This window comes from Neomonachus schauinslandi, chromosome 13 (assembly GCF_002201575.2).
Source record: "Neomonachus schauinslandi chromosome 13, ASM220157v2, whole genome shotgun sequence".
NCBI lineage: Eukaryota > Metazoa > Chordata > Mammalia > Carnivora > Phocidae > Neomonachus > Neomonachus schauinslandi.
Window position 1 is genome coordinate 2,229,719 of NC_058415.1, and position 19,299 is coordinate 2,249,017.

Genomic DNA, 19,299 nt, shown 5'->3' on the forward strand with positions numbered 1-19,299 from the left:
GCCGCGGGCCCCGCGCGCTTTGTTCCGCAGGCCTGGGCGCCGGCGGGCGGGGGGCGGCGGGGGCGGGGCGCGGGAGCGTTGCATAACCCGCCGGGCGGGGCGGGGGACGGGACCCCCGGGCGGGGCGGGGCGGTGGGGGAGGGGCGGGGCGGGGCGGCCGCCAGTCCTCCCTCCCTGCGGGCCCGGGTCGCCCCTGCCTCCTGCCCCAGCCAGGGTCTGCCCATCGCGCCGCGCGCCCCCGCATCCCGGGTGACCTTGAGCGCGCTGCGCCCGAGGCGCCGGGATGAGCCGCACGACGCGGAAGCTTGCGCAGTGCCCGGGGTGGCCTCGCGCGCCTCCTCGGACCCGGTTTCGGGGGGCCGCGGTGGAAACGGCCGCGAGGTGGGCGCCCCGCTCTGCTGGTGCAGCGGCTTGTGTTGGCGTGTGTGCCGTGTGGTCGGGGCCCAGGTCTGGACGGGGAGTCGTGCACGTTGGGGCGGCACACGCGGGTTGCGGGGCTGTGTTGGCGAGTACATCAGGAGGCAGAGCAGGGCACCCTCAGCCGGGTGACGCGCCAGGAGCCGGGGACCACAGGCCTGCCGAAATGCCAGCACCTGTAACTTTCTTCTGTTGGAATTTTCTGGAAGGAACTCTGCAGTCTGGAAGGGTGGACGGAGAGGGCAGTCACTGCCTTCTGCATAGCGTTTGTTAGGAAATGAAAATCAAGCTGCACTTGGGTGTTCCCGGGGCGGGCCGAGTTTGTGAAGGCCCCTCGGAGGTGGTGACCTTCCAGACCGGGTCAGAGGAAAGGGGGAGGCTTTCCCCAGCCTTGGTTGATGGGCAACACCCCCAAGTTGTAATCGCCAGGAGTAGACAGAACGTTCGTTACGAGACTTGATAGCAAGGAAAGGTCGCACTATGTTGATGTCAAAATTATAGATAGTAGGTATTAGTTTCTTGTGAGAAAATACAATTTATTTTTCATCTTGAGTAGCGAAGTGATGTTAAGATGGTGCGAAATGGGTGGTAGGGCAAGAAAAGGACTTCTAGTTCTTTATGTTTGACTTAGAATTTTTTTTCAAAGACTTGGGCTGAACCTAGGAATTTCGCTAGTACTGCTCCGATAGTACCTTCAGTTTCCAATTCGGAATACGGTAACAGTATTTATTTAGTTTTGGAATATCTGAGGTGGTGTTGCTTAAGATGGTGTTTTTGTGATGGTAGTTCTAAGAGATGCTACAGGAAAAGCAAAGGGTTCCTTGGTCACCTCAGTTTGGGAAACAGTGCAGTGTTCTGTCCTCCCTTAGGGTCAGAGTTCAGTGCGTCGAATTTAGAGCTCTGAGAAATACTGCGGTACTGTTTCCATAGTTGGCTGTAGATCTCTTTTTGTTTTGTTTTGTTTCAGCACCCATGAAATCCAGGTAACAATGAAAAGTTGGTCATTGCTGTCCTCACAGTGCATCTTAGGTAATGGTACCCTGTGCCTTCATTGTGAACGGGGAGGTTGGTGTGGTTTGTGAGTGCCTGTGCATCTCATGGTCGGTATCTCAAATCTGGCTTAGTCTTAAGATAGGAGAATTTTTAATTTAAAGTTGTAAGTGGAGAAATTTAATGACAATGTTTTCACTTCACTGTGACTTCACCCGATTGCCCACACGCTCATAACTTGACTTGCTGCACTCCTTAATTGTTAGCGTTTTTTCTGGTACATTAAAAATATGTGGTAAGGATATTGTTTCTGAAGAATTAATCACATGGGTTATTTACAGATTAAAAATAATGCTGTTGAGTATTCTGGTTTAGTTGTTAGCAGGATCGTGATTTGCTGAGAAAGAGCAGTTAATACATGTCTACATAAATACTTCCTTCTATTTATTGATGCTTAACTAAATGTTTTCTTTCCCCCTTGTTCCTTGAATGAGAAGAACTTGGAAGAGGGAATCAATTATTTTGCCCAAGTATTTTGTTTGATTTGGCAGACATTATGGTGTTGTGAAAAGGCTATGGGCTCTGGAGTTGGCTATGGAGATGGCATGGCCTTCAGCTCTGGAGAGTCTGGGTGGAAATCCAGCCCCACTCGATACTGGTCTGAAGCTACACAACAGATTTCCCCCCCATCTCGTGGACTTGCCATTTCTCAGCTGTAAACTGGGAGGAGACGTGTCCCATGAGGCTATGGTGAGAATTAAGTGGATTTGTAGGGTTCCCAGTGCAGTCCTGAAATGCAGCCGCCACTGCCAGTCATTGTTGATTTCCTTCTCTTCCTGCTTTTGAACTTGGCTGTAGTTACTAGCATGATGTTTTTAATGTTGAGGTGAACGGTTTGTTTAGTTGTGCTCCAGTATTCAGTGTAATTTTTAATTCTTTGTTGTGTGCTTATGGCTTTAAAATTGCCATAAGTTCTTACTAAAACGAGCTGTGTATGCGTCTAATACATAAAGATTTGCCCTTGTAGACCTTACAGTCTGGTAGGGAAGGTATGCGTGCACGTGATGTGGGAATTCGTGCTGAGGGCATCTGGAAGAGAAGGCAGTGCTCCAGCAGGGTCAAGAGTGTAGAGCAGGAGAGCAAAGAAGTCCAGGTGGAGGGGCAGCAGCAGCAGAGGCATGTGGAGGGTGTTTGAGACTGTCCTGGATTTGAATCCCAACCAGAGATTGCCCCATCTTAGCATTTAGTTCTATGAGTGTGTTTATCTGTTGAACAGGATGAGCACACCTACCTCATCAAGTGTAAGCCCCTAGGGCTCTGTGGTAGGTGCCCTCTGGGTACCGATGATGGTGATGATGACATTACCACTGCTGACACCACGTGTAGTTTGGCATGGCCAGTGTGTAGCATGAATTTGGGACCAGATTTTACATAATCTGCATACCCCATCAAGGCAGCTGGTGTTTATCCTGTGTGTAGGGAAAGCCATTGGATGGCATTAAGCAGCATGAAAGGTGCACTGAAGAGATCTGCCGGAGCAGGTCTAGTCCAGGCTGTGGGAGGTGATGGATGAAGTCATCTGGGACAAGGGGAGTCTGGGGTCACTAGAATGTTAAATGTGTTGAGTTTTGGGGGCGGAAGGGGTGGACGGAGAAGGATCCGTTCTACATGGTTGTTTTATCCAAGTGTTGACAGTGTAAATAAAGAGACTAGTAAAGCATTTTTTTATCCCATGTTAGGTATTTTTAGACTGTAGTAATGTCTTTAAAAAAATGAGACAGGGACGCCTGGCTGGTTCAGTCGGAAGAGCATGTGGCTCTTGATCTCTGGGTCATGAGTTCAAGCCCCACGTTGGGTGTAGAAATGGCTTAAATAAAAATAAAGGTGGAACAACTTTTTTTTTTTTAACTTAGATTGTATTTCTTTATAATAAGTTGCTCAGTTTGCTTATAGTTCTGTCCTTACAGCGTAGGTGTAATTTTTGGACCTGTTTGTGGCCTACGTGTTTTTATCTATAAATGAATTCCATAGTCCTAGATATATGAATTTGTGTTTATAGATTTATATGTGAATGTATGTTTATATATTAACTAGTTATATGTCTTAGTTAATACTAATTAGTCTGGGTCCTGGCAAGTGATCAGAATGTCCTTTTTCCTGTGTACAGGGTTGGGTTGTTTTGAGTTTCTTTTTGCTTTTTTCTCTTTTGAAACCACTGTGAACCCATGGATTTTTGTGTATTCAGTGTGTTTTAATCAAGTAGTCCTCATTCTTTTTCCTCAGCTTGTCCCTCACTTGGACATGGTGCAGTCCCTTCAAGCTGGATCTCTTCCCTTGGATGCCACCCCATTAATCTTTGAACCATTTCTTGCTTTCTGATACTGGATGTCTAAGACTTTGTGCTTTCCTGATCAGCCAGTTCTTTTAGCTCCTTTTACTGGGGGATGGAATTTAGATACCAAAATCTGGTGCAGTGTCCGTATTGCTAATGGGATGCCTCTACTTTCATTGGACAGATGTGGGAAATACATAACATTTTATTTTGTATCGATATTTTCAATTTAGATTTACCATTGCAGGGTTTTTACTTTGAGTTCATCCTTTTTTGTCTAACGTTGAAGATTTGCATTCTTTGCAACTTTACTTCCCTTGTTCTGCAGTATATAAATGTTTGAAAACACCAGTAACAATAAAGTATTGGTTTGTATTTCATTACAGTTCTTCCGTTCTTAAAAGTTCTTAAGATGCATCCACGTAAGAATGCACTGTTGACGTTCCAAATTATAAAATGATTTGAAAGTATTTTCTTTCTGATTGTTACCAGTTTAATTATTGATTTGGTTTATTTATATGAAATCTTCAGGTTTTAAGGATTGCATTAATTTTTTATTTAATGTATTTTTTAAAGTTTTAGTATGTAAAATGTATATGTAGTTCAAAAGTCAGAGTTGTGTTACAAAGGTATGTTCATAGTCCTTCCATTGCTGTCTCCTGCACCATTCCCATGGTGCCCCCTTTTTATTTCTGGTTTATTCTTCCAGTGTTTCATTTTTGCAAATAGAAGCACGGACACATATTTTTATTTCCTTTTTGTTTTTTAAACAGATGGTAGAACTCAACACTGTTCTTTTTTACTTAATATATTTTGGAGATTGTTTTATATAAGCTCTTTTCCATTCTTTTGTGCTTGTAGTTTCCTAATGATGAACATAGATTGTTTATATTCTATTGCTGTTATAAATGTTGCTGCGGGGAATAACCTTGTGGATATGTTTTTTTGTATTTGTGCACGTTTAGCTTTAACACAGTGAGATTCGTAGGTAAAAGATAACTGTGTTTGAAATTTGTTTAGTGTAAAAAAATTAGAGTTTAAAAAGGTGGATCTCATTATGTCACCCTTTTACTTAAAGCTCTCAATGGCTTTAAGTACTGAACTTAGTAACATGATCTCAAGGACATACATAATTTTTATCCTTTGGCGCCTCAGCCTCACCTTACACCACATCTGCCCTTGTTTTCCTTGCGCTTGTCATCCTCCTGTGCCTAGCACCTTCTCCACAGGGCATGCGGCACTGGTTCTGTTTCCTCTGCCTGGAATGTTTTGTTTTTTGGTCCTGTTTCAGTTCTTCCCAGCCTTCCCTTAGAGTTTGTCTCCAGCATCACTTTTTCATGAGATTCTTTCTGCGTGAGTTCGCAGATTTTCATGATAAAGAGAATGGTCTAAAGAACTTTGTATATCCGTCACACACTACAGCAGCCATCAATTTTCTGAAGTTCTTGAGTTTTTTCTTGACTTCCCTGTAGTCAAATTCTCCTATTAGAGACACTGCTGTCCTTACCGTTACTTCAAAATTACAGCGTAAATTAATGTAACTTAGTGAATTTTCATTTTCTCTAGGAGGTTGAGCTTCATGAAAGCAGAGACTCTTCCTGTTTTTGCCTATAATTACTTTTCTAATTCTCAGCTCAGTGCCTGGGTTGTTGAGTGCTCAAACCCTCCTGGGCAGTTGTCTAAGGAGAGAGATGGATGCTGTGTAGTTATGTCTGGTCTGCTGTATGGGACAAACTGAAAGTTGTGTCCGTTCGCTTGCCTCTGACTTTGGTCTTGGAGCTGACCACACACACGGTCAGGAGGTAGGACTCTCAGGGAACCTGGGGAAAAGATGGGCCAGTGCAGCAGCCTTGCAAGGCCAGCCCTGCCTGGCGCAGTGAGGGGACCCAGAAGGCCCGCGGGTGCAGGCTGCAGATGTGCTGCCACACGTGCTGCACCCCCCACCCGCTGTACCAGAGCCCCCTTGTGGCCCAAACCAGAACCAACCGGGAAAGGAAGTTCTGGGGAATGTGGTTCCATCTAGCCAAGTTAAAACATTACAAAGCAAAATGATGAGCTCAGGGTTTTAAATGCCAACTGGGGTTCCACATAAGGGACTTGAAAGTTTCTGCGACTGCCCTAAAAAATGCAAATTGAATTCCAAATTTGTAAGCAAGAGCATTGATTGATAAGGAGTGGAATTGTAAAAATTGGATTAGGAAACGTATGGTCAGATTCCAGTTAAGCTGGAGACCTAAATTCTGCTGTGCTACCTTTGCCAGTAGAAACAGCTTTTCCAACCCCTGCGTGAGGAACTTAATCTCCTTTGCGTGGCAAACCTGTAATTGCCTACTCTTCCCCAAGGATCGTCCCAGCGGGCCCCAAAGTAGGAGGTATAGAGAGTGTGACTCATGAGATCCAAAAGATTGTCTGGTTTGCCACTGTATAGGTAGGACCTGGGGGGTATTTGTGGGAATGGATCTTAAGGGTGTTTGATAATGGTGGAAGGGACACGAAGGTGGGTTAGGCTGAATTTGTTGATACGGGCTTATAAGTGGGCATTCTGGATCAGTTTTATAGCTCAAGGGATTAGAGTTTTGGTTGATTGCCTTAAACAAATCAAAAGGCCGTCTGTCTAAGCAAAGCTGAGATGACAGAACTGTCTTGGTATATAATGGAGGAAGGCTTAGGGAGATCGGAATGTTGGAGTGGCTTTGTTGTGAAAGACCTGCTCACCCATCCTGGGAGGAATCAGAGGTTATGCCTTATATTGCAGTTGCAAAGGGAGCCCCAGTATCCTACAGAGCTCTGGTCACTCTTATCAGTGGGAACTGCAGGATCCGTAAATGCAGTAATGATAGTTGGCTCCTGGGGTGGCATGTCTGTGGAATGGTCTTGTTTTCTTTTCTTTTATTATTTTTTTTAAAGCCTTTTTTATTTATTTGAGAGAGAGCATGAGTGGGGTGAGGGGCAGAAGAAGCAGACTCCCCGCTGAGCAGGATCATGACCTGAGCCAAAGGCAGACGCTTAACCACCCAAGTGTCCCATATTATTTTTTTTAAAGATCTATTTATTTTTCTAGACAGAGCGAGCGAGCAAGCAGGGGGAGAGGGAGAGAGAATCTCCAGCAGACTCCCCCCCCCCCCCAGCTGATCATGGAGCCCAACATGGGGCTGCATCCTGCGACCCTGAGATCATGACCTGAGCTGAAATCAAGAGTTGGACGCTCAACCGACTTGAGCCACCCAGGTGCCCTGGAATGGTCTTGTTTTAATTTAGAATTAATGTTTGGGTTGCATCTACCAGTAATTTCTTTGGTTTACCCCGGTATTGTTTAATTCTGTAAAGTTTTTCCTTTAAATTGACTCAGTGAAAGACAGAAGCGATCCTATGTGTTTCCATTTATAATTACTTTGCATAATTTTTTTCCTTAAAGATTATTTATTTATTTGTTTGTCACAGAGAGAGAGAGAGCACAAGCAGGGGGAGTAGCAGGCAGAGGGAGAAGCAGAGACTCCCCACTGAGCAAGGAACCCGATGTGGGACTGGATTCCAGGACCTGGGATCATGACCTGAGCTGAAGGCAGATGCTTAACTGAACGAGCCACCCAGGCAGCCCACTTTTCATAATTTCTAAGGTATTAGTCTAATAAAGTAAGATTCACCTAAAGTATATATAGTTTTTCAATAAATTATGTCATTGGTGGGGCTGTAGTTTGGTAGAACCTTGTTGGAAAGTAGTTTCATTACGTTGAGATACTTTTCAAAAAAAGATTTTATTTTAGAGAGAGAGTAGGGGAGGGGCAGAGGGAGAGAATCTCTAGCAGACTCCCTGCTGAGTGCAGAGCTTGACACAGGAATTGATCCCAGGACCCTGAGATCATGATCTGAGCAGAAACTAAGAGTCCGACACTTAACCAAGTGAGCCACTCAGGTGCTCCTATATTTAGACATTTTTAAATGTCCATATGTTTGGCTTAGCAGTTCCACTGATACGAATTTGTTGTATAGATGCATTTGTATGAGTTTGTAAATCTGTATTTGTAAGATTTTTCATGATAGTAGTATTTGTGATATGACAAATTTGAAATACCTGTCCAATATTGGGGTTAGGGCAAAATAAGTGAATTTTTTATCGATACGCTGGAATGTCTTGTCACTATTACAGATAAGAGGAAAATTTTACTATACTCTGTGGGAAACAAAATATTTAGTAAGAAGCAAGTTATAGAATTACGTTCTGTGTGTGTTTTAAGATGTTTGTATGTCTTTGTATCTATGCTTTTAAGTATTTGCATAATAGTATGTTAGAGTCACAGCAGTCTTTTATAATTGGTTAATTCTGGGGGTGGGCGGTTGGAGGAGGGCAAGAGGAGGGCTCTGGCTAACATAGTAACAATTGGCTCTAAATAGCTTAATCTGAGTTAATAGTAGATCTACCCTCTGTTTGAGGACTGTTGACTTCAGAGTCTTGCTTTTTCTTTGTTTTGTGTGTGTGTGTGAAATGTATAGAGGTAGTGGCACATTCATGGTCTGTGACACACTAATTGTGGAACTATTCATCGTGAATTTCATTTATGTGGTCATTAGAGTTGTAGTTTCATGTATGAATTGTACTATTCATGGGTTTTCATTCTCTTGTTGATAAAAATTGGGATGTTCCCAGTTTGAGACTGTTAGTTCAGGTCTCCCAAGAACCAGAGGACAACAAATTTGGATCAGGTGTGTTTGTTTGTTTAAAAGATCTTATTTGAGAGAACACAAGCAGAGGGGAAGGGGCAGAGGGAGAGGGAGAAGCAGACTCCCCACTGAGCAGGGAGCCCGATATGGGGCTTGACCCCAGAACCCTAGGATCGTGTCCTGAGCTGAAGTCAGATGCTTAACCAACTGAGCCACCCAGGCATCCCAAGTTTGGATCAGAGTTAGATGTAGTGGGGGAAGTACATGTGTGGGCGTTGTCATCACCTTGGAGGTCTGCTGCATGTGGAGGAGGAAGGGCTGAAGAATGTTTGGGAGACAAAGTTTGATGACCGCAGTGCAGTTCTAAGAAAGTTTAAGCAAAGCCAGTGAGGAGCCTTCTAGCCAGAGTTGGGAGTCACGGGAGTCCCTTGTCCTGCAGGAATAAGCCTGGTTTAGTATTCTGCCTGTGGCTGGTCATTGGCTAGAAGCAGCCTGTGGGAAGTGTGGTGCTGGTGTGGAGTGTGTTGGTGAGTTCAGAGTGGAGCATCTCTCCATGGTAGGTGATCCAAGAGGCTCATTTTCATGGCTGTCACCGGGCTCACATGAGTGGACTTGCTGTGAACTTTCAGGTACATGTTTCTTGCATACTTTTGTGTTCAGTACACTTAGGAGTAGAATTGCTGGGTCATATATTAGGTCTGTGTTCAGTATTAGTAGATAATGCCAAACTTTTCCAAAGTAGATATACCAGTTTCTATTCCTACTACAGTAAATACATTCTTGTGGTTCTACATTCTCATCGATATTTGGTATTGTTGGTCTTTGTAATTTTAGATACTACAGTGGGTGTGTGGTAGTATCTGGTTCCTGCTTCCTGAGTTAGATGTGGCCATGTATTTATCTTGGTCAGTGAAATGTGAGCAGAAGAGACTTGTCACATAAACTTTAAGAGCAGTGGTGAGATTTGCCACATCCCCTTCCTCCTGCCAGTGATCATGTTTCCAGACGGAGCTTCCTGCAGTGCCGGGCTTTTATGTGTCTACAGTGAGCAGAAAGCAGAGGGAGGTGCAGGAGGGGTGGGGTGGAGAAAAGAAGAGAAGTGGGAGGGTAGGGGTGGGAAGTGGGAAGTATTTTGGGTTAAGTTTTCTTAACTAAGATTTCTGGGGTTTGTAACCAAAGCATATTTAATATAACCTGACAGATAAATCTTTTTAAAAAATACTTTATTTTTAAGAGCAGTTTTAAGTTCACAGCAAAATTGAGCAGAAAGTACAGAGTCTCTTCTACCTCCTGATCCCCTCACCATCCCCTCTAGCCTCCCCCATAATCAACATCCTGCACCAGATTGTACATTTGTTTGTTACAGTCACTGAACCTTTGTTGACACATCATCACCATTCTAAGTCCATAGTTTTATGTTAGTATTTACTGTTGTTGGTGTATATTCTATGAGTTTTGATAAATATGTGGTATGTATCCACCATTATAGCGTCATACACAGTGGTTTCACTGCTCTAAGAATCGTCTCTGCTTTGCCTATATATATATGTATATTTTAAGATTTAATTTATTTATGGGAGAGAGAGGGAGAGAGTGCATGAGCATGGCGAAGGGCAGAGGGAGAAGCAGACTCCCTGCTGAGCAGGGAGCCTGATGTGGGGCTCGATCCCAGGACTCTGGGATTATGATGTGAGCTGAAGGCAGACACTTAACCTGCTGAGCCACCCAGGTGCCCCTCTGCCTATATTTCTATCTTAATTCTGTTGTGGTCAGAACACTATTTAAAAGCTTTTGAAATTTTTGAAACTTGCTTTATGGCCCAACATATGATGAATATATGTAAATGTCCAGTGTGTGCTTGGAAAGAATGTGCTTATGTATTTGTTGGATGCAGTGTCTATATATGTTAGTTCAGCTTGGTTAGTCATGTTGAATTTAACATCCTTATTAGTTTTTCCTTTTAGTCTACTGGTTGTATTGCTCAGCAACAGAAATGTATTAATACTGCGATCTTGCATTTGTTCCTCCTTAGTTTTGATAGTTTTTGCTTTATATATTTTGAGGATATGTTGTTAGGTGCATATATGTTTAGAGTTGTAGGTCTTCCTCATCAGTTGAGTTTTTAAAAATTATTAAGTGTTCCTCTTTAAGACAAATGTATAGTTAGGACAAAGTTTGTTTAGCTGTATATTAATGTAGCTGCACTATATTTTCTCTGGTTAATGTATGTAATGTATGTCTTTTTTTACTCTTTATTTTCATACTTTCTGTGTACTTACATTTTGAATTAACCTGTTGTCAACAATGTATCATTGGAATTTAAACAATCTAGCCTGACAATGTTTCTTAACATTTGGAACACTTGGTCTGTTGTCACTTAACAAAATCATTGACATAGTTGGGTGTAAATTTTATTTTAAGTATTTTCTCTTTATTATACCTGCTTAATGGCTTTTTTTCTCTTCTTTTTTGTTTTTCTTTGGATGCTTTTTTTTGTTGTTGTTGTTAACTTGGAAGTTATTTAAAACACTTGTTGTTTTTGACTTCTCAAAATGTAATATTTGGTTATTTCCTTCTCTTCCTGGGCGCTTAAACTTCATTTATCTCATTTTCACTTATATGCCACTGTTGTGCTCCTTTAATTCTGTATCTATTTTATTTAAGACATTATTAATTTGTATAATCAATAACCATTTAGATTTACCCTTTTCATTGTTTTTCATTCATTGCTGTAATTCCGGTCCTCCATCTTTGAACATTGTCCTTCTGCCTGAAGAACACTCTTTGTGTTTCTCACCTGTTGAATGACTGCTAATAGTGAATTCTCTGATTATGTTAGCTAAAAATTTCACAAATTGGTTTCTTTTCGAGAGATAATTTTGATGTGTATTGAATTGCCTAAATTGTTGGTTTTCTTCTAAGGTGTTGAAAGAAGTTCCTGAATTACATATTCGGTTTCTATTCTCTCTATGAGAAGTAAGCTGTCAGTTTAATATTTATTCCCATGAGTGGAATTTGTCTTTTTTTTTTTTTAAGATCTAATTTATTTATTTGACAGAGAGTGAGAGCACAAGCAGGGGGAGCAGGCAGAGGGAGAGGGAGAAGCAGGCTCCCTGCTGAGCAAGGAGCCTGATGTGGGACTCGAACCCAGGACTCTGGGATCATAACCTGAACTGAAGGCAGACTCTTAACCAACTGAGCCACCCAGGCGCCTGGAATTTGTCTTTTTTTTTTTTTTTTTAATTTTTATTTTTTATTATGTTCAGTTAGCCACTGTATAGTATAGATCATTAGTTTTTGATGTAGTGTTCAGTGATTCATTAGTTGCGTATAACACCCAGTGCTCATCACAACACGTGCCCTCCTTAATGCTCGTCACCCAGTTACCCCATTCTCCCACCCCCCTCCCCTCTGAAACCCTCATTTTGTTTCCCAGGGTCCATAGTCTCTCATGGTTTGTCCCCCTCTCTGATTTCTCCTCCTTTTATAGGTTTTTTTTTTTTTAATCTTTGGTTTTCAACAGTTTTGCTATGATGTGTCTAGGTATATATTTTTATGTATATTTTGTTCTTGTAGGTGCAATTAAATCTGTACTGAAGTTCTTTTCATTCTTTTGAAAAGTGTGTAGGCACCATCTTTTAAAGTATTTCTGCTGCCTGCCTACCACCCCCTTTTCAGAATCCATTGAAAGCATATTAGACCCTCTCAGTTTCTTATCCTCTTCATGCTTCATTCAGGATATTTTCTTCTAATCTCTCTTTCTTCACTAATTTTTAACAAGGTTAGTCTACTGTTAATGTCATCCATTGAATTTATTGTGCTATTTTCACTTCTGGAAAATCATGTTCTTTGATATTGTCAAAGGTTCAAAATAGCCAGAGTAAAACCAATGAATAACTGATGTAGTAATTAGTAAAAGTTTGTTGTGCACACACCAAAGATACAGTTTGCAAACCTGGAGTGCTGAAATCAGAACATAGAATGAGGGTTAGGGGTATATTGTTATAAAGAAGCTTATATAGTGAGAAGGCAATGATTGTTTAATTTACACAGTGGTTAGTTACAATAGTAGAATTTCCTTAAATGATATGGAATTGATCAGAGGTTATCTCATATCAACCTTGGGAAACAGTTCAAGTTTTGCTTGTGATTTTCAGAGGCACAAGAAAGGAATGTTCCAGATCAAGTTAACCTTGCCAGGTAAGCTGAATTAAGCTTTGCCTGCATGACTAAACTGGTTCTGTCTGCTCAGGGAATCTTCAAGGCTAGTCTCTGCCTGTCCTTGATTTTAACAGTTCCCCCCTTTTGGTCATTTACTTAGCAGACTGAGAGTATGACCAACAATTATAATGTTATTCTTAGTTACTACCGCTGATGTAGTCAGGCAGAAGAATGAGCACATTGGCTGTTTCCAGTAGTTGAGTCATCAGGCTGGAGGTCCGTGTAGTCACTGTCTTTTTTTTTTTTTTTTTAAGATTTTATTTATTTGAGAGAGAGAATGAGATAGAGAGAGCATGAAAGGAGGGAGGGTCAGAGGGAGAAGCAGACTCCCTGCCGAGCAGGGAGCCCCATGCGGGACTCGATCCTGGGACTCCAGGATCATGACCTGAGCTGAAGGCAGTCGCTTAACCAACTGAGCCACCCAGGCGCCCCTAGTCAGTGTCTTTATCATTCATGTGGTTATTGTTGATATCATTGAGTTGTTTATTCTGATGGATGATATTTGTCATGTGAGTGGCTGCCAATAGGCATTTAAAACCTTCAAGAGATTATATGCAGTAGATGGGTTTGTATGACGACTGTGAGGAGAACAGTAGCCAAAGATTGAAAAATTTCCCAGAGCCGGGATTTTCAGGAGCTAAGATTTAACCAGTCAAATAAATCAAGTGGGTTATAATCAGATTGAGGTTTTACCTAAGTCAGTTTACATTTTTTTTTTAAATGATTACATAGAGCACAACAGAACATATAAGCAAACACTTATGTTCAAAATACGTAGGACAGGATGAACGAGAGGATGTTGTATTTCAGAAGGTGGTGTTGCAGGTGGGCTTCCATGTAAATTAGGCCTCTGTAAGGTGAGATCGATTAGGTGATTTAATGAGAGGCATTTCTATGGAAACAAAAAAACAAAGGTTAGTAGTTCAAGCAAATTATAAATTCTGTTTTGTGAATTTGATGAGCAGCCAGTTGAGGTTTCTAAATGTAGGGTTCTGAGTATCTTTAGATGGAGTGAGGGCAGATAGTGGCAACCTGACAGATTCTCCTGGTTTGCAGCAATAATGTCCCTGGTGATCTTTCTGAGCAGCCACATAGCAACAGGCACGAAAACTGTCCACACGTGAGCAGTGTGATTCCTCTGAAGTTTCTATCAGGTTGTCCAGTTTTAGGATACATGGTTCTAGGAAAGAGCCAATTTTAGTTTCATGGTGATTCCATGTCCAAAAAGTGGGAGAAAATTGGAAATGTTAGAGAGTTCTAGCAAAATATTAGAGGAAACTAGAATTCTGGAACCAGCCCAGTTCATGGGTAGAAAACAAATAATAGATTAATCTGATATCCATAAAGGCATATTATTTGATACAGTTTTTTCCTTATATCATTTCCATTTCTATTAAAATTAACGTAAGACTAGTTTTGCAGATTAAGTCTAGTTTCCGATAAACTTGTCTTGATTATTTATATAAGTGCAGGAAGAATAGTGTTTTGGCCATAAAGACTCTTTTTAAATCTACTTTGCTGGAACTTTTCATAGGGAATCTCGGATTGAACTTTAAAAGTCTCTTTAGGCTAAAAAGCCAAGACAGGGATTTGTCTAATTGTTTCCTGTCATAGGGAGAACAGATTCTTTTTTTTTTTTTTTTTTTTTAAGATTTTATTTGAGCGAGAGTGTGCATGAGCAGGGGGAGAGGGAGAAGCTGACTCCCCGCTGAGCAGGGAGCCTGATACAGGGCTCAGTCCCAGGACCCTGAAGGCTGATACTTAGCCGACTGAGCTACCCAGGCGACCTGGGAGAACAGATTCTTAACTGAACTTTTGCAGAAGCATATGTTGTCAATCTTTGTTATAAAGACATACATTACTAAATTGGCGTTAAGTCATAGATAACTTGAGAGGAGAAAAGGGAGTCCTTTAAATTAGGAAAACAAAACATTAAAGAACCAGCAGTGTTTTAAATGAAGTCATAAAAGTCATGATCATCTTTATCAACTTATTCAGTCCTCTGTAATTCTTTGTCTTTTGTTAGCAGTTCAGTTTTTGCGTCAGAGTTTTGGAAATTCTTACCCCAGTTCAGTTTTATGATTTTGAGAGTTTCAGAAATCTTTATCCTAGAGTAATTGTCAGGGTCTTTTCTGTGAATCTCCTTGAAGATGAAGCGTTTTTGCAGGCACAGTTTTGTAAAAGCATCAGAGTAAAACAATAACTGTGATAAAAGACTTAAAATTTGGTGATGGTTAAGGGTCAGATGAGACATTATTAGAAGGTAATTGACGGGGGTTTGGTTACTTTTGTATTATATAGTATTGTAAGACAGTAGTTGGAATTGCGACTTATAACGTGCCAGAACATTTCAGATTTTTAAGATTTCCGTATAATTTCCAGAATACTTATATTTATGAAAGTGCAACATAAAGAAGGGTTAGTATTATTTCTTATTTGATAATGCTTACCATGTAAATGCTGGCCATACCTGTTTTATTGCACTTCACATTATTGTGCTTTGCAGATACGGTATTATTATTATTTTTTTTAATAGATTGAAGGTTTGTGGCAACCCTTTGTTGAGTCTCTTGGCGCCATTTTCTTTTCTTTTTTTTAAAAGATTTTATTTTTTAAAGTATTCTCTATACCCATTGTGAGGCTCAAACCCACAACCCCAAGGTCAAGAGTTGCATGTTCTGATTGAGTCAGCTAGGTGCCCTGGTGCTATTTTTTTTTAACAGTATTTGCTTACTTTGTGTGTCTGTGTCACATTTTGATAATCCTTACAATATTTCATACATTTTTGTTAATGTGATACTTGTGATCTTTGATCATTGATCTTTGATTTTACTATTGTAATTGTTTTGGGGCACTAGAAACCATGCGCAAATAAGGTGGTCAACCTAATCGAAAAATGTTTCATGTGTTCTGACTGCTCTACTGTCTGGCTGTTCCCTGTCTCCTGCTCTCCCCTGGGATACAACAATATTGAAATTAGGCCAACTAATAACCCTACAATGGTCTCTACATATTCAACTGAGAGGAAGAGTCATATGGCTCTCGCTTTCATTCAAAAGCTAGAAAGGATTGAGCTTAGTGAGGAAGGCATGTTGAAAGCTAAGATGGGCTGAAATCTAGGCCTCTTGAACCAGTTAACCAGGCTGTGGTTGCAAAGGAAGTTTTTGAAGGAAATTAAAAATGCTATTCTAGGGGCACCTGGGTGGCTCAGTCGTTAAGCGTCTGCCTTTGGCTCGGGTCATGATGCCAGGGTCCTGGGATCGAGCCCTGCATCGGGCTCTCTGCTCAGCAGGAAGCCTGCTTCTCCCTCTCCCACTCCCCCTGCTTGTGTTCCCTCTCTCGCTGTGTCTCTCTCTGTCAAATAAATAAATAAAATCTTAAAAAAAAATGCTACTCCAGTGAACACACAAGTGATTAAGAATGTGAAGCAGCCTTACTGCTGATACGGAGGAAGTTTGGTCTGGATAAGTGATCAAACCAGCCACAACATTCCATTCAGCCAAAGTTTCACCCAGAGCAAGGCCCTGACTCTTCAATTCCAAGAAGGCTGAACAGGGCGAGGAAACTGCAGAAGAAGAGTTTGAAGCTAGCAGAGGTTGGTTCATGAGGTCTCAGGAAAGAAGCTGTCTCTGTGACATAAAAGTGCAAGGTGAAGCAGGAGGTAATGATGTAAGTGCTGCAGCAAGTGATCCAGAAGGTCTAGCTGAGAGAATTAATGAAGATGCTTCCGTTAAACAACATTTTTAGTATAGATGAACCAGCCTTAAAGTGAAAGGTGTTATCTACGACTTCCATAGCTGGAGAGAAGTCAGTGCATGGCTTCAAAGCTTCAGACGCCACTGACTGACTTGTTAGGGGCTAATGCAGCTGATGACTTTAAGTTGAAGCCAGTGGTCATTTACCATTCTGAAAATCTTAGGGATCTTAAGAAGTATGCTAAATCTACTCTGTTCGTGCTGTCGAAATGGAACAGCAAAGCCTGGGGATAGCACGTCTGTGTACAACATGGTTTATGGAGTATTTTAAGTCTACTGATAAGAGCTACTGTCAAGGAAAAAAGTCTCTTTTCAAAATATAAGTAACTGCTTATTGACAGCGCACTTGGTCACCCACGAACTCTGATGGAGATATCCAGTGAGATTAATGTTTCGTGCTGGTAACATAACATCCATCCTGCATCCTGGATTAAGGAGCAATTTCGATTTTCAAGTATTATTGAAGAAATACCTTTTGTAAGGTTTTATAGCTGCCATAGATAGTGATTTCTCTGATGGGTCTTAGCTTGACCACACACAGTGATTTCTCTGAAGAAAACTTCTGGAAAGGATTCACTATTCTAGATGCCATAAAAAACATTTGTGATTCATGGGAAGGCCAAAATGTCATCAGCAACAGAAATTTGGAAGAAGTTGATTCCAACACTCCATGAATGGCTTTGAGGGGTTCAAGGCTTCAGTGGAGGAAGTCACTGCAGATGTGGGGGAAACAGCAAGAGAATCAGGATCAGAAGTGTGGCCTGAAGATGGGACTGAACTGCTAGAATCTCATGATAAAACTTGAACAGATGAGGAGTTGCTTCTTACGGATGAGCAAAGAATGACCTGAGCCAAAGGCAGACGCTTAAAGACTGAGCCACCGAGGCGCCCCAAGAAAGTGGATTCTTGAGATGGAATCTATTGGTTAAGATGCTGTGAAGATTGTTGAAATAAAAACAAAGGATTTAGAATATCACAGGAACATAGTTGTAAAGCATTGTCAGGGTTTGAGAGGATGGACTCTAGTTTTGAAAGAAGTTCTGTGGGTAAAATGCTACCAAACAGCATCACATGCTATAGAGAAATACATGCTACAGAGAAATTTTTTCCTGAAGGAAGAGTCAATTCATGTGGCAAACTTAACGGTTGTCTTATTTTCAGAAACGGCCACAGTCACCCAGCCTTCAGCTGCCAGCACTCTGATGGATTAATAGCCATCAACATTGTGGCAAGACCCTCCACCAGCAAAAGATTACATTGTTAAATTAATTTTTTTTTTTTTACTTTGTTCAGAATTTGATTTGGGGAAGTTTATTAAAAATGTTAAAAGCTTGGGTTGCCTGGGTGGCTCAGTTGGGTAAGCGTCTGCCTTCAGCTCAGGTCACGTTCCCAGGGTTCTGGGATTGAGCCCTGCATCGGGCACCATGCTCAGCAGGGAGCCTGCTTCTCCCTCTACCTCTGCCTGCCATTCCCCCGCTTGTATTCTCTTTCAAAAAATGTCAAAAGGTTTAAAACATTTGATCAAATAGGACTGTAGTGTGTGAAGCGATACTTCGTTATCCCTTCAACGAAAATGACTGAAAAGATTTCAGTGGTAAGTACATGTAAAAAAACATCCACAAAATTTAACTGTTTTAGTAGAGAAGACTTATTTTTCTAAGAAGTCAAAGACAGTTGAAGACAGTGTGGAACACAGGAAATTATTCTTGTAGGTTATTACGTTAAAGGCAGAGAAAAAACTTTGTTTATAATTTCTTATTAAGAGCAGACCAGTAGTCTAAAAAGAAGCTTGTCCATTTAACAGAAAGCCAAATTCTAAGCTTTCACTAGGGTACTTTTAAAATAAAATTCTTCTTTTTCTTTCTTCTTTTTTTTTTTTTTTTACCTTAAATAGGCCCATCCTAATCTTAGCTTGACCACACACAAAATATGTTTCTTAAAATTCCTTTTTCCACAAACCTTCTAAGATTTTCTATATCTATTTAGGTTTTGTTCTGTTTTTCTCCTTTTTTCACCCTTATTCTGGGATAGTTATTTTACTTAAGGATAAAATTATTTGTTTCCTTCAACAAAGATGCATCTCTATTCCTCATATCTCTTTAACAGAAACCATAGATTCTACTTCTTGTGTACATTTTCTTTCATCATTATTTCTAGTAGTACAAATTTGTGTAAAAAAATACTTTTTTGGTGGTTTGCTGGCAAGATGGCCGAGTAGGAGGGCCTTAAGCTCCCTTGTCACATGGATACAACTAGATAACACAGCAGCCTAAATAACCGAGAAAATGATCTGAAGACTGGCAAAACAAGCTCCACAACTAAAGGTAGCAAAAATGCCCCATCAAAGAAGGTAGGAAAGGTGAAGATGTGGTCTGGGAGCAAAACAGACTATGGCCGTTTGAGGTGTGGAGGGAGCTGGTGGGAAGGAGAAGGGCAGTAAACAGTTTCATACCAGGGAGCCCAGGAATGGGGAGGATGAATCCCTGTAACGTTTGCCTTTGAAAGCAAGAGGGCCCGAATTTGTGAGTTCTTGTAATCAGCAGGACTTAAAGCCTGGAATTCTAAAAATCAGCAGAATCAGCTCAGAACCCAGAGGGAGAGGGCGTTAGTAAACTGAATCCCCCATCCTTAAAGAGATCGCTTGACCGGCAGCAGCCTGAGCAGATGTGGCATAGAACTAGCAGTTTGAAAAACACTGGTGGCAGCTGGGAGAGTGATTTGCCTATCTTGAAGTGTGGCCCAGGGAGACAGTGATCATAGGGAGGGGACCCCCACCGAACAAAGGAGCTGGCAGGCATCATTTCCCTCCTCTGCCCCCCAGCATGAAAAAAGGCCATCTGTGGGAACCAGTGTGGCGCTGACACTCCTTATCTAACTTGCTTACACCTGCACTCCACACCCTCTCCTGAAACCTGCACCCACCCC

At 41.5% G+C, this 19,299-nt stretch overlaps 1 protein-coding gene across 2 annotated transcripts in view; it reads left to right on the forward strand.

Annotated features, from left to right (window-relative positions):
• Positions 1–19,299, forward strand: part of SPIN1 (spindlin 1) — a 76,271-nt gene that overhangs the window by 5,347 nt on the left and 51,625 nt on the right. The window contains exon 1 of one of the 2 annotated variants that reach the window (XM_021694451.2): positions 7,263–7,356. The exons of the other annotated variant lie outside the window; for it this stretch is intronic. The gene's annotated coding sequence lies outside the window, so the exon portion shown is untranslated. Of the gene's footprint in view, positions 1–7,262; positions 7,357–19,299 lie in introns of those variants that run through there. 2 annotated transcript variants of the gene reach the window in all.